Source organism: Arachis hypogaea, chromosome 17 (assembly GCF_003086295.3).
Source record: "Arachis hypogaea cultivar Tifrunner chromosome 17, arahy.Tifrunner.gnm2.J5K5, whole genome shotgun sequence".
Lineage (NCBI taxonomy): Eukaryota > Viridiplantae > Streptophyta > Magnoliopsida > Fabales > Fabaceae > Arachis > Arachis hypogaea.
Genome location: NC_092052.1, coordinates 91,782,944 through 91,797,649, shown reverse-complemented (window position 1 = coordinate 91,797,649; position 14,706 = coordinate 91,782,944). Strand labels below are relative to the sequence as shown.

The 14,706-nt window shown below is 36.3% G+C and overlaps 2 non-coding genes across 2 annotated transcripts; one reads left to right on the top strand and one right to left on the bottom strand.

Annotated features, from left to right (window-relative positions):
• The first annotated feature begins 3,605 nt into the window (after nt 1–3,605).
• LOC112767532 (small nucleolar RNA R71) lies at nt 3,606–3,709 on the top strand. The gene has a single exon (XR_003184974.1). It is a non-coding gene; the product is annotated as a small nucleolar RNA R71 (small nucleolar RNA).
• A 10,890-nt stretch (nt 3,710–14,599) lies between these two features.
• LOC112768885 (small nucleolar RNA R71) lies at nt 14,600–14,706 on the bottom strand. The gene has a single exon (XR_003186264.1). It is a non-coding gene; the product is annotated as a small nucleolar RNA R71 (small nucleolar RNA).

The following is a 14,706-nucleotide window of genomic DNA, read 5'->3' as shown; positions in this document are numbered from 1 at the left end:
TTAAAGAATTTTGTCAGTTCACAGGGCCAATTGGCAGAACTTCCTATAGATTAAGGAAAAGGATTTTTACTCTTGTGATGGGATGAATTTGATTGGGTAGGTCATCATTTAAAGAAATTGAAGCTTAACAAGGGTAGAACCTTTGAATTAGGAAGAACAACAGAGCACAGTGTTACCGATTCTTACCTAACAAAAAAATACCAAGGGAATCAGAAAGAAAAAGGGTTGGGTTTCTTCTTTGGCTTCAGGTAGCAGCTCCTTTGATGGTCTTCTTCTTCCTTCTTGATGATGATGTACGCAAATGATGATGATCCTGTTGACGTTTCCTGCTTCTCTTCCTTGATCAATCGCTACTTTTACTTCCTTTGTCCTCTTCATGTGGTTTCTGGAGGAATTGAAGGGTAGAGCTTATCCATGTATATATCCATAGGAGGTGGAAAATGGTGAGCTAGTGTAGCAAGACTTCGTGGCTTCCTCCGCTTGCAATACCATATCACAGAATTCATTGCATGAAAAGGTGACCATGTTTCCCCCTGTAGTACCTCTCGGTTGTGAGAGAGGAAAAGGGAATGAGTTTAATCATAGTTCCCTTGGGCTTTGGTTTAGTTAATGGAAGCTTGGTTTGGTTAAACTGGGAGAAGGAAAAAAACTATGACTTTGCAACAGAGAAAGGAAAAACTAGGTTAATAGTTAGTAACGCATCTAGGGTTGTTCCTTTACTAACTTATTATCCATGCTATATATATATTATCTACTAACTTATTGTAATAATCCCATCAATTGCATTCTTTATGCTTACATTATCATACCGCCTTACTAATTATTTATTTTCTGCATTTTTACTTTCTGCTTCTTACATACATAACTACATTTTCTATTTTTGCTATGCCTTCTTCCCTTTCCACTCCTTGATCCACTTCGGGTCATCTGGTATCAGAGACTGATGGGGAAGTAGAAATGCTATTATTATCATTAAACTATCTCTGAGGTTCATGGATCTGGAAATTATGTATAATGTTCATGTTTAAGTTTACTGTTCATGTTCCTAATCTCTGTACATATCTAACAAAACTATTCTTTAAGTCTGGAAGTACGGGCTATTTAATCTTATCAATTAAAGGGACTGTAGCAGTAAGACCCTGGTTGTAGGGCAGTAAGGCTAATTTGACGATGTTTTTGAAGGTGATAAGATCTTAACGTAAGCTTTCCTGGTGCCTATGGATTTAAAGATATTAAAAAAAGAGTTATAATTTTCAGATTCAAAAATTTGAGTGATAGTTTAGTGATGATATAAATGTTCTGTCTGAACCAAAGGAGGGCAATGATCTCAGATTCTTTTTTAATATGTCTAACCTCTTCTGTTCACTCTCTAGACTCTCTCCATTAGGGGATTGGTGCACGAAATTGTGATCTAAATGGCGCCAACAACTTGGTACGCCCAATCTTAATCTCAATCCTTTGTCACAACTTCACACAACTAACCAGCAAGTGCACTGGGTCGTCCAAGTAATAAACCTTACGTGAGTAAGGGTCGATCCCAGGAGATTGTCGGCTTGAAGTAAGCTATGGTCACCTTGTAAATCTCAGTTTGGCAGAATTAAATGGTTATAGAGTTTTGATAATTAAAAGATAAATAAAATATAAAATAAAGATAGAGATACTTATGTAATTCATTGGTGAGAATTTCAGATAAGCGTATGGAGTTGCTTTGTTCCTTCTGAATCTCCGCTTTCCTACTGCTTTCATCCAATCCTTCCTACTCCTTTCCATGGCAAGCTTTATGCAGGGCATCACCGTTGTTAATGGCTACTTCCCGTCCTCTTAGTGAAAATGGTCCAAAATGCACTGTCACCGCACGGCTAATCATCTGTCAGTTCTCGATCATACTGGAATAGGATTCAGTAATCCTTTTACGTCTGTCACTACGCCCAGCACTCGCGAGTTTGAAGCTCGTCACAGCCATCTCTTCCCGGATCCTACTCGGAATACAACAGACAAGGTTTAGACTTTCCGAATCTCAAGAATGGCTGCCAATAATTCTAGCCTATACCACGAAGATTCTGATCATGAATCAGAAGGCTAAGAGATACACATTCAAGCTTGTTTGCATGTAGAACGGAAGTGTTTGTCAAGCACGTGTTGATAATTGAGAATGATGATGAGCGTCACATAATCATCACATTCATCATGTTCTTGTGTGCGAATGAATATCTTAGAGAAGAAATAGGCTTGAATTGAATAGAAAAATAATAGTACTTTGCATTAATTCATGAGGAACAGCAGAGCTCCACACCTTAATCTATGGTGTGTAAAAACTCTACCGTTGAAAATATATAAGTGAAAAGAGGGTAGACATGGCCGAGTGGCCAGCCTCCCATGGAAGTCTAGAGATCTCAAAATGATTCCAAGATAAAATATGAACAAAAGATAGTAAAAAGTCCTATTTATACTAAACTAGTTACTAGGGTTTACAAAAATGAGTAAATGATGCAGAAATCTACTTCCGGGGCCCACTTGGTGTGTGCTTGGGCTGAGCATTGAAGGTTTCACATGTAGAGGTCTTCCTTGGAGTTAAACACCAATTTGGCATTCAACTTCATGATTGTTCCTAAATATTGAGCAACTTGCTCTTCAGCAATGTCTTCATCTTCTTCAGAAGATGAATAGTCATCAAAGCTCATGAATGGTAAAAGAAGGTTCAATGGAATCTCTATGGTCTCTAAATGAGCCTTAGATTCCTTTGGTTCCTCAAAGGGAAACTCCTTATTGGTCACTGAACGTCCCAAGAGGTTTTCCTCACTAGGATTCACGTCTTCCTCCTCCTCTCTGGGTTCGGCCACACCAAGTAAGGTTATGGCCTTGCACTCTCCCTTGGAATTCTCTTCTGTATTGCTTAGGAGAGTACTGGGAGGCGTTTCAGTGACCCTTTTACTCAGCTGGACCACTTGTGCCTCCAGATTTCTAATGGAGGACCTTGTTTCATTCATGAAACTTAGAGTGGCTTTAGATAGATCAGAGACTGTATTCGCTAAGCTAGATGGATTTTGCTCAGAATTCTCTGTCTGTTGCTGAGTGGATGATGGAAAAGGCTTGCTATTGCTAAACCTGTTTCTTCCACCATTATTAAAGCCTTGTTGAGGCTTTTATTGATCCTTCCATGATAAATTTAGATGATTTCTCCATGAGGGATTATAGGTATTTCCATAGGGTTCCCCCATGTAATTCACCTCTGCTATTGCAGGGTTCTCAGGATCATAAGCTTCTTCTTCAGAAGATGCCTCTTGTGTACTGTTGGAAGCAGCTTGCAATCCATTCAGACTCTGAGAAATCATATTGACTTGCTGAGTCAATATTTTATTCTGAGCCAATATGGTATTCAGAGTAAAATTTCAAGAACTCCCTTCCTCTGAGGCGTCCCATTACTCACAGGATTCCTTTTAGAAGTGTACATGAACTGGTTATTTGCAACCATGTCAATGAGTTCTTGAGCTTCTGCAGGCGTTTTCTTTAGGTGAATGGATCCACCTGCAGAATGGTCCAATAACATCTTAGATAATTCAGACAGACCATCATAGAATATATCCAGGATGGTCCATTCTGAAAGCATGTCAGAATGACACTTTTTAGTCAGTTGCTTATATCTCTCCCAAGCTTCATAGAGGGATTCACCTTCTTTCTGTTTGAAGGTTTGAATATCCACTCTAAGCTTGCTAAGCTTTTGAGGAGGAAAGAACTTGGCTAAGAAAGTCATGACCAGCTTATCCCAAGAGTTCAGGCTATCTTTAGGTTGAGAGTCCAACCATATTCTAGCTCTGTCTCTTACAGCAAATGGGAAAAGCATAAGCCTGTAGACCTCAGAGTCAACCCCATTGGTCTTAACAGTATCACAGATCTACAAAAATTCAGTTAAGAACTAAAAAGGATCTTCTGATAGAAGTCCATGGAACTTACAGTTCTGTTGCATCAGAGAAACTAATTGAGGCTTTAGCTCAAAATTGTTTGCTCCAATGGCAGGGATTGAGATGCTTCTTCCATGTAAATTGGAATTGGGTGCAGTAAAGTCACCAAGCATCTTCCTTGCATTGTTATTATTTTCGGCCATGTCTCCTTCTTTTTCGAAAATTTCTGTCAGATTTTCTCCAGAGAGTTGTGCTTTAGCTTCCCTTAGCTTCCTCTTCAGAGTCCTTTCAGGTTTAGGATCAGCTTCAACAAGAATGTTCTTATCCTTGTTCCTACTCATATGAAAAAGAAGAGAACAGAAAATAATAGGGATCCTCTTTGCCACAGTAGAGAGGTTCCTTTATGTGAGTAGAAGAGAAGGAAAAGAATTCAAACACAGAAGGAAGGAGAGGGTTCGAATTTTTAAGAAGAAGAGAAGTGTTAGTAGATAAATAAATAATTAGAAGGAGGTGAGAGAGTAGAATTTTCGAAAATTAAATAAAATAAAATAGAAATATTTTTGTTTTTAAATTTAAAATTAAAATTAAAATTCAAAAATTTAAAAAAAAGAAAAATTAAATTAAATTAAAAGTTAAAATAATTAGTTAATTAAAAAGGAATTTTGAAAAAGAGGAAGGTAATTTTCGAAAATTGGAGAGAGAATTAGTTAGGTAGTTTTGAAAAAGATATGATTGAAATAGTAAACTTTTAAAATCAAACAAAAAGTCAAGTAGTTAATTGAAAAAGATTTGAAAATCAATTTTTGAAAAGTTAAGAAGTTCGAAAAGAAGTTAGAAAAGATTTTGAAATTGATTTTGAAAAGGATGTGATTGAAACTTATTTTGAAAAAGATTTGAAAAAGAAATTTAAAAAGATTTGATTTTGAAAATTAAAGTTAATTACTTGACTAACAAGAAACAGAAAGATATGATTTTAAAATTTAAAGATTGAACATTTCTTAAAAAGCAAGTAACAAACATAAAAATTTTTGAATCAATCACATTAATTGTTAGCATTAATTTCGAAAATATGAAATGGAAATAAGAAAAATATTTTGAAAATCAAAATTAAAATTTTTGAAAATATGAAAGAAAGAAAGAAAAAAAAATGAAAAAGATTTGATTTTTTTGAAAATGATTTGAAAAAGATAGAATTTTTAAATTGAAAATTTGACTTGACTCATAAGAAATAACTAAATTTTAAAACTTTTTGACTAAATCAAATCAAATTTTCAAAAATTTTTGAGAGAATAAGGGAAAGATATTTTTTTATTTTTGAATTTTTAATGATGAAAGAGAAAAACATCAAAAAGACTCAATGCATGAAAATTTTGGATCAAAATAAATGATGCATGCAAGAACACTATGAATGTCAAGATGAACACCAAGAACACTTTGAATGTCAAGATGAACACCAAAAACTTATTTTTGAAAATTTTTAAGCAAAGAAAAACATGCAAGACACCAAACTTAAAAATATTTCATGTATAGACACTAACAAATTGAAAATGCATATGAAAAACAAGAAAAGACACAAAACAAGAAAATATGAAGATCAAACAAGGAGGTTCATCAAGAACAACTTGAAGATTATGAAGAACACCATGCATGAGTTTCAAAAATTGTAAGAAAATTTAAAAAGATGCAATTGACACCAAACTTAAGAATTGACACAAGACTCAAACAAGAAACATCAAAATTATTTTTGGTTTTATGATTTTATTAAATATTTTTTTTTTCGAAAATTATTTGGAAAAAAGAAAAATAAGGATTTCAAAATTTTTAATGAGAATTCCAGGAATCATGCAATGTTAGTCTAAAGCTTCGGTCCAGGAATTAGACATGGCTCACTAGCCAACCAAGCTTTCAGTGAAAGCTCCGGTCCAAAACACTAGACATGGCCAATGGCCAGCCAAGGACTCTTGCCATGATAAGTGGAAGCCTCAGTCCAAAATTTTAGACATGGCTTGACAGCCAGCCAGGCTTCAACAGTTCATGAAGAAACTCTAAAATTCATCCTTAAAAATTCTGAAGCCATAGAATAATTTATTTAAAATTTTTTTTTTTCGAAAATAAGAATAATAAAAACAAAAAGATTAAAATTAAAATAAAATTACCTAATCTGAGCAACAAGATGAACCATCAGTTGTCCAAACTCGAACAATCCCCGGCAACGGCGCCAAAAACATGGTGCACGAAATTGTGATCTCAATGGCGCCAACAACTTGGTACGCACAATCGTAATCTCAATTCTTTGTCACAACTTCGCACAACTAACCAGCAAGTGCACTGGGTCATCCAAGTAATAAACCTTACGTGAGTAAAGGTCGATCCCACGGAGATTGTCGGCTTGAAGCAAAATATAAATAAAATATAAAATAAAGATAGAGATACTTATGTAATTCATTGGTGAGAATTTCAGATAAGCGTATGGAGTTGCTTTGTTCCTTCTGAATCTCCGCTTTCCTACTGCTTTCATCCAATCCTTCCTACTCCTTTCCATGGCAAGCTTTATGCAGGGCATCACCGTTGTCAATGGCTACTTCCCGTCCTCTCAGTGAAAATGGTCCAAAATACGCTCTCACCGCATGGCTAATTATATGTCGGTTCTCGATCATAATGGAATAGGATTCAGTAATCCTTTTGCGTCTGTCACTACGCCCAGCACTCGCGAGTTTGAAGCTCGTCACAGCCATCCCTTCCCAAATCCTACTCGGAATACCACAGACAAGGTTTAGACTTTCCGGATCTCAATAATGGCCGCCAATAATTCTAGCCTATACCACGAAGACTCTGATCATGAATCAGAAGGCTAAGAGATACACATTCAAGCTTGTTTGCATGTAGAACGGAAGTGTTTGTCAAGCACGTGTTGATAATTGAGAATGATGATGAGCGTCACATAATCATCACATTCATCATGTTCTTGTGTGCGAATGAATATCTTAGAGAAGAAATAGGCTTGAATTGAATAGAAAAACAATAGTACTTTGCATTAATTCATGAGGAATAGCAGAGCTCCACACCTTAATCTATGGTGTGTAGAAACTCTACCGTTGAAAATACATAAGTGAAAAGAGGGTAGACATGGCCGAGTGGCCAGCCTCCCATGGAGGTCTAGAGATCCCAAAATGATCCCAAGATAAAAGATGAACAAAAGATAGTAAAAAGTCCTATTTATACTAAACTAGTTACTAGGGTTTACAAAATGAGTAAATGATGCAGAAATCTACTTCCGGGGCCCACTTGGTGTGTGATTGGGCTGAGCATTGAAGCTTTCACGTGTAGAGGTCTTCCTTGGAGTTAAACGCTGTAACGACCCAATTTTCAGTACGCCTAGGACATACTAGAAACTGAGTGCTACCAATTTGTCATCCTAATTATTATCTATTATTTATTATATGAGCCTGATTCGTTGTTAAAAGGATAGTTAGTTAGCGAGGTACTTTTTTTTTTTTGAAAACGTTTGAATTAATTAACAGAATCATTTATAATCAATTCACAAATAATAACAGATAAAACAATTATAAACAACCACACATAAATACATCACAAGTAGTTGATAACATTCGGTGATTCAGCCTTTATTAGAATATAGACTGTTAGTTAGAACACCCCTAGATATAGCTAAATAATATCTATATACATGTATATACATATAACATCCCAGGTCTTGACCTGTTCAAGAGGTCCCTAAGCTGGCACCTAGGCTAGCCTAGACTCTATACTCACCTAGTCCCTCTAAACTACTAAACTGAGGGAAAGTACGTTCTAAGTCTTCACAACTCAAGTCAGGTGGAACATCATCAAAAGATAGAATATCATCTGCTACTCCTCTGCACGATCAGACTTTTCCACAGGACGTCTCTCTGGTATATCATGAAGTAGCCACACAACAGGAGTCTCGTACACAGGATTTAAGTTGAAGTTCAAGAACAAACGGGGTGTAGACATTGGCTGGTCTCACAGTATATACATATAAATAAAGAACAATATTCACCCTAGACTCAGAAGACTACCTAGAGAGGAATCCTCTTTGCATAACAGTCATCAGCAAACTACGGAAGGGTACTCATGCTTCCATCTGAAGGGAGAAGGGAGAGAGAAGGGGTAAGAACCGGGGAGTTCTTAGTAGGGCCGGGGTTATTAGTTAAGTTCATTAATTCTGTGTTATTTAGTAGATAAATAGCAAAACACCGAGAAGCAGTAGATAGAAGAAACAAATAAATAGAGAAAATAGAAAGCAAAACACAACCAAAAGAATAAAAGAAAATAAAACACAGACACAGTGAATAGAACACAAACAAAGAAAGCATACATTCATTCAACAATCATAACAGAGGAAATGCACAACCAAGTATGATGCATGTCTGTCCTATGTAGGCCATGAGCTCACGTGTCGGTTTACACCCTGCAGCCCCACATTACCTAGGAACTAGTCCTAGATATGGCTTATTTTCTGTAGGTGAACTTCGGCCTACAGAAGTAGCACTCCCGTAAGTGAACTTCGGCTTACACGAATAGTCTAAACACAACACAACAACTTTCTGTAGGTGAACTTCGGCCTACAGAAATAAAACCTCTGTAAGTGAACTTCGGCTTACAAAAATGGTTTAATCACAACAACTTTCTGTAGGTGAACTTCGGCCAACAGAAATAGCACCTCTGTAAGTGAACTTTGGCTTACAGAAATAGCGCCCCAGTAAGTGAACTTCGGCTTACAGGTATCACAACTCTCTGTAGGTGAACTTCGGCCTACAGGAGCAACACCCTGAGATACATAATTGATATTCACTGCAGGTGAACTTCGGCCTACAGGAATAACAACTTACTATAGGTGAACTTGGGCCTACAGGACCTCTAGGGCCAATCGAAAAGCATCAGATGAACATATAATAGAATATCATACCACAAGGCTTAACTCTTTATTTTTATACTCTTCTCCTCTATTCTCTTTGTTATATTACTCTTTTCTTATTATCATCATTCAATATCATTCTCATTATTCATCATCACTTTCACATTCTTATGCAGTACCTCTTTCATTCTCTGTTCAATCATACTATACAAACTTTACATCTTTCACTTTTACAATATCCTGGCTCAAGCCATTTCTCTTTATCATATTATTCTTTTCTCTTTGTATCTCTTTACTTTACTCTGGTTATTCTGTGCTCTGTGGTACTTTATTCTGCTCTGATTTCTCTGTTTAACATGTGTATTTAAAGCTTATGTAAATTTCAGTATGAATAGTTAGCCTGTCTCAGGTATAGGTTCATTAAGTCTATACTGAAACAGTTTAACTTTTCATATAACACCTAACCCTAGTCCCAACTCAAGTACTAACTAAGTTGCCCTAGTTCGTTCACTAGTCTCTGTCTATTTTTCTGTTATTAAAACATTACAGACTTTTCTTTAGTTTTTATCTTTTCTTCAACTTTTTATCTTTCTTTTATCTTTGCCACACTAATATGTTCTTACCACTCCCTAAGTGTTTTATGAAGGTAATTATGAGATTCTGCGCTTAAAGTTGTCTTTCTAAAGCTTTTACAGAAAACTGCCTTTTCCGCATTATTTTATTATTTTTATTAAAATATTTTTTTTAATTAAATATTATTATTTAATATTTTATTATTATTTATTATTTTATTAATATATTTTCGAAAATTACCTTAACTTTACCTTTAACCTTTAAAATTCACTTTTTACCACCCATAACTTTTAATATTTCTACTTTTACCACCCTAACTTTCAGAAATTACCATATAACCCCTTAAACACCAAAAATTTTACTTCCTTGCCCTTTCTAAGATCTAAAAGGTGTTCTTCAATGTTCTTTACCACACTCAAAGTGTTCTTCGTGTTCTTCGTATATTCTTCAGATTCTTTCTCGGTTTTTACCCGTTTTTCAGTCTTTTCAGCAACCGATTTTTACCAAAATTCAAAATAAATTTCCAGCCACTAAAACCCCATCTTTTCTACATGATTTTAACACAAATTAAACCTCAATTTAAGCTCTAGGGTTTCATTTTCCAGCAGCCACAAGAACACACATTCATAGCTTGAATTTCATCAAATTTCATCAAATTTTCACCAAAATTTCAACAAGAATTACTCATACAAACAATCAATTTCAAGCACAGCCAAACCATATCATAATCACACAACTCAAACACAATCAATCAGGATTAAATTCATCAATTCCTACCATGATTTGCTGCTCCAAATCCGGTTACTCTTTGAAGTGTTCTTAAAGCAATTTTTCCTCCTAAAACACATCAAGAACAACTTTAAATCCACAAACTCTCAACTGACCAAATCTCCCTCAGCACGTTAGGAAGAGATATCTCACCTTAGACTTGCTGGAAATTAACGTTTCTTGGCCCTCAAGTCAAGTTAAGCATGATTCCTAAGGAAGAACATCAAGAAAACACATGTTTTGCATGGTTTTCCTTGAAAACCGAATTGAAGAGGGAGGGAGACAGCCATCTAACCTTATTTCCAGCTTTGATAAGTCACATGGTTATGTAGAAGAAGAAGAGAGGATCATTTTGGTGTTTAGAGTTTTGATTTGAGTTTTAGTTCAGAAGAAATCAAGCTTTGAAGATTAAGTGTTCATGAAAGTTTCTCTCTTTTCTCTCTTGTTATTTTCGGCCAAAATGAAGAAATGAGACAGCCTTGGAGTGTCTTGGGGGTGTAGGGTGAGTTGTGATTGGTTGGCTTGGAGGTGGGTTAAAATAATATTAAAATATCTCAGGTGTATAACTACTAAAACTAGATGTATTGGAACACTTGTAAAAACATCTCTAAAAATTATTTTCTGAGCTACTAGCATAAATGACACTAGTAACATATTTATTATGAGAATAAAACATGTATGATGAGGCCTTAGCATTGCTAAATTCATCAGAGAGTGCTGGTGCTAAGCTACACCAGTAAACCGTAAACCCGGTTAAACCGATTTTCCTGTTTTTAACTAAAACAGACCAGGTAACCTTATAATATCATTCAAGCATTTTCTAATACTAATGTAATGATAATATTATACTATTATCTCTCTCCTCTCATGAATCGAGTCTGGTTCGTCAAACAGAGACTATTTACGAAAATCAGAATCAAAACTGCCAACCGATACGGTTCAAAAACTAGGTTCTACGTGACTGCGTTATTGAGCTTGCCTCAAAAAGGGTTCTACCTTAAAGATGACATAGTGACAATGAGGATTGAATTTCTTGATGATATAGAAGAGGTTCTCCCCTTACTGATCTTCCGGAGGATTCCATGCCTTCGGAAAAGATCTCGCATACTCGAAAATCAGGGTTGTTACAAACGCCAGTTTATAACCTGTTTCTGGCGTTTAACTCTGCTTAGCAACCTGTTTCTGGCGTTTAACTCTAGAATAGGGCAGAGAGCTGGAGTTGAACTCCAGTTTGCGTCGTCTAAACTCATGCAAAGTATGGACTATTATATATTTCTGGAAAGCCCTGGATGTCTACTTTCCAACGCATTTGAGAATGCGCCAGTTGGACTTCTGTAGCTCCAGAAAATCCACTTTGAGTGCAGGGAGGTCAGAATCCAACAGCATCTGCAGTCCTTCTTCAACCTCTGAATCTGATTTTTGCTCAAGTCCCTCAATTTCAGCCAGAAAATACCTGAAATCACAGAAAAACACACAAACTCATATTAAAGTCCAGACATGTGAATTTTGTTTAAAAACTATTAAAAATATACTAAAAACTAACTAAATCATACTAAAAACTATGTAAAAATAATGCCAAAAAGCGTATAAATTATCCGCTCATCAGGGATCTTCTCCGTCTTCTTCCTCCACTTCCTTACCCCATTCTTCTTCCAATCATCTTACTGAGAAAGTAAGTCGACCTGAGGAACTTTCTCCCAAACATAATATCTTCGAAGAAGAAGTTTTCTTCGAAGATATCAGTCAAGCCATAGACAACTGGGAAATACCCAAAATCCCTCAAGATGAGTTATATGCCCCCAATGACAACAAAAGAAAATCATATTACATTATCAAAACCGTTGAAAACAATATTTCTTTAGGACCAGACTTCGGCGAGGAATTCCATCTTTTAACCAAGCAACCTGTCAGAGAACATTGATGAATCCATATTTGATGATGATTTTTTGTTAGAGTTGAATGGATTTTCATCATATAAACTTGCACTTATTCCCTTGAATAGCATGCTTTTGAACTTCCCTCCTAAATTACGCTTGATTATGAAAATATGCTCTTTTGTGCCTAATTTAATCTATTTTATTCCATTTGCCTTCCATTCGATGCCTTGATGTTGTTTTCGAGTGATTTCAGGTGTATAAGGTAAAAATGGGTTGGAGAAAATGGAAGAAGCGCATGCAAAGTGGAGGAAACATGAAGAATCAAAGGAGATGAGTTCAGAGACGAGTGCATGCGCACGGCTGCTTGTGCGTACGCACAGCTGCCTAATCAGAGCACGTGGATTGCTTCAAGCGCGTCGCGCGTCCATTCAAGCATCGCCTAGTGTGCGTGCGCATGGCTACTTGTGCGTAGGCACAGGACGGGATTTTTCGCAAGGTGTGCGGACACACGCATCTGTACGTTTGCACATGTGTCCGCACATGACTTCATTAAAAGAGCACGTGATTCGCGATTTGGGGGCTTTGGAGGCCCATTTATGAAGTTTTCTAGCTCATATTGGAGGGGAAATGAGGGACATAACATAGCATATCATTAGTATAGTTTAGGAAGTGGTAGGAAGTTTTTAGTTTGGTTTTTCTCTAAGTTTTTCATTATCTCTATTAGGGTTTATATTAGGGTTTTACATTCAAGTGACATTTCTATTTTTGATATTGGATTTTGCTAGCTTTTACTGTAAGTATTCTTGTCTTATTACTCTTTATAGTTACATTGTCATTATTCTTTCTTCTAATTCAAGTTATAGTTCAATTTTGCTTCACTCTTGCAATTTCAATTTCTTGTTGATGAATTTGATGTTTGTTGTTTGTTTCATGCTTTCTTGTGTAATTCTTGTTGATTGAGATCAATTGTTGCTTTTAGTTTCAAGCATTTTCTCATTTTCTCCATATTTAAGGTTTTTGCCCACCAAGTGTTTGAAAAAATGTCAAACATGGTTTTAGGCTAAATTTTTAGTTCTTGGATTGGGTAAAGTGAGCAATTGGGTTTCTAGAGTTGGAATGTCCAACATTTAGTTTCAATTCTTGGATTGCTAATTGTTCTTGTTCCCACTAACGCTAATTTGTTGCTAAGGCAATTAGCAAGCAATTTAGGATTTGTGGGTTGAGAACACTTATGCTCATTTAACTTACTTTTCGATGTGACGGTTGATCAAGTGAGACTAATCCATCATTGTCATAGTTGTGGTTCCAACAAGGAAAAGACCCTTATTTCACTCCAAGCCAAGACTCTTTTTATGCTTTCAATCTTTCATACACTTCTATGTTAATCTCTTTTATACTTTACTTGTTTATATTACATAGTCGGTTCTTTAATTTCTTCATTAGTTCAATCATTACAATTTTGCATGTTCGTTTATTGCTTCATATGTTTATTTCTTCATTGACAACCCCTTGATCACTACAACTGGATTTGCACTCTCATTGTTCTAAAGTACTCCTTGGGAGACGACTCGGGAGTCAAATACTCTCGGTTTTGAATTAGTTTTGAATTGTGACACATCTTGTGAGTTTCCAATTTGATTGATGGCCAACTTGTTGGATTAGGAGAATACTTACAACACCAATTCCATTTTGGATAATCAAGTTCCTAACCCGTGCATTTGGGGCTTTCCTATCAAATTTTGGCGCTGTTACCGGGGGATTCACTTTAAGTGCAATAAGTGCTACAATTTTGGTTGTTGTAAATATGTGAATAGTGTAAATACTTAATTTTTGATTTGCTACTTGGCATTAATTGTAGATACTACTTTTCTCTTTAGTTAGTCTTAGTAGTCGTTGATTGTTAAGTTAGTTCTTGTTTACTTACCTACATTTATTTTGCCTTTCATAATTGCATGGTTTTATTGCCTCCTCAGTTGAATGACACAGTCGCTTCCAGACTCGAGCTTGGCCACTTTTGATCTGGAAATTAAAAGAACTTTAACTCATATAAGGCAAGCTCGGCGTTGGCTAGCTTTTGTGAATAGTGAATTGGGTTCCCTTGAGGAGCACTTCAATTCACTATCACCAACCATCCGTGACCATCATTCTCCAATCAAGGAGGAGACTCTATGTTCATCTGTGGGGAGTACTGAATTCTCTTTGAGTGACTCCGATGACACCGTCATGGCGGACCCACCTTGAAGGAGGCCGGAGCTCCTAATCTTGACTTGCAACAGCTTCAAATTTTGTATCCGGCTTTAGATCTCAATTTTGAGCTCAAGTCTGGCACGATAAACTTGCTTCCCAAATACAATGGACTACCTGGGGAAGATCCTTTGATGCTTCTAAAGGATTCCCAAGTTGCATGTGCAACTGCGAGAAGACATGGGGTAGATGAAGCTGCAGTGTTGGTCTTCGCTTTCCCTTTCTCTTTGGAGGGAAAAGCAAAGAAGTGGTTTTTTACTCAACCAGGTGAAGTTAGATCCAACTGGGACTTGTTGTGTAAAGAATTTTTGGAAAAGTTCTACCCTCCTAAAAAAATAGACAAGTTGCGAAGAGAGATCTCTTGCATTGTGCAATGAGATGGGGAGACTTTGTATGAATACTGGGAGAGATTCAAGAAGTTGCTGGAGCCTTGCCCTCACCACCGGAT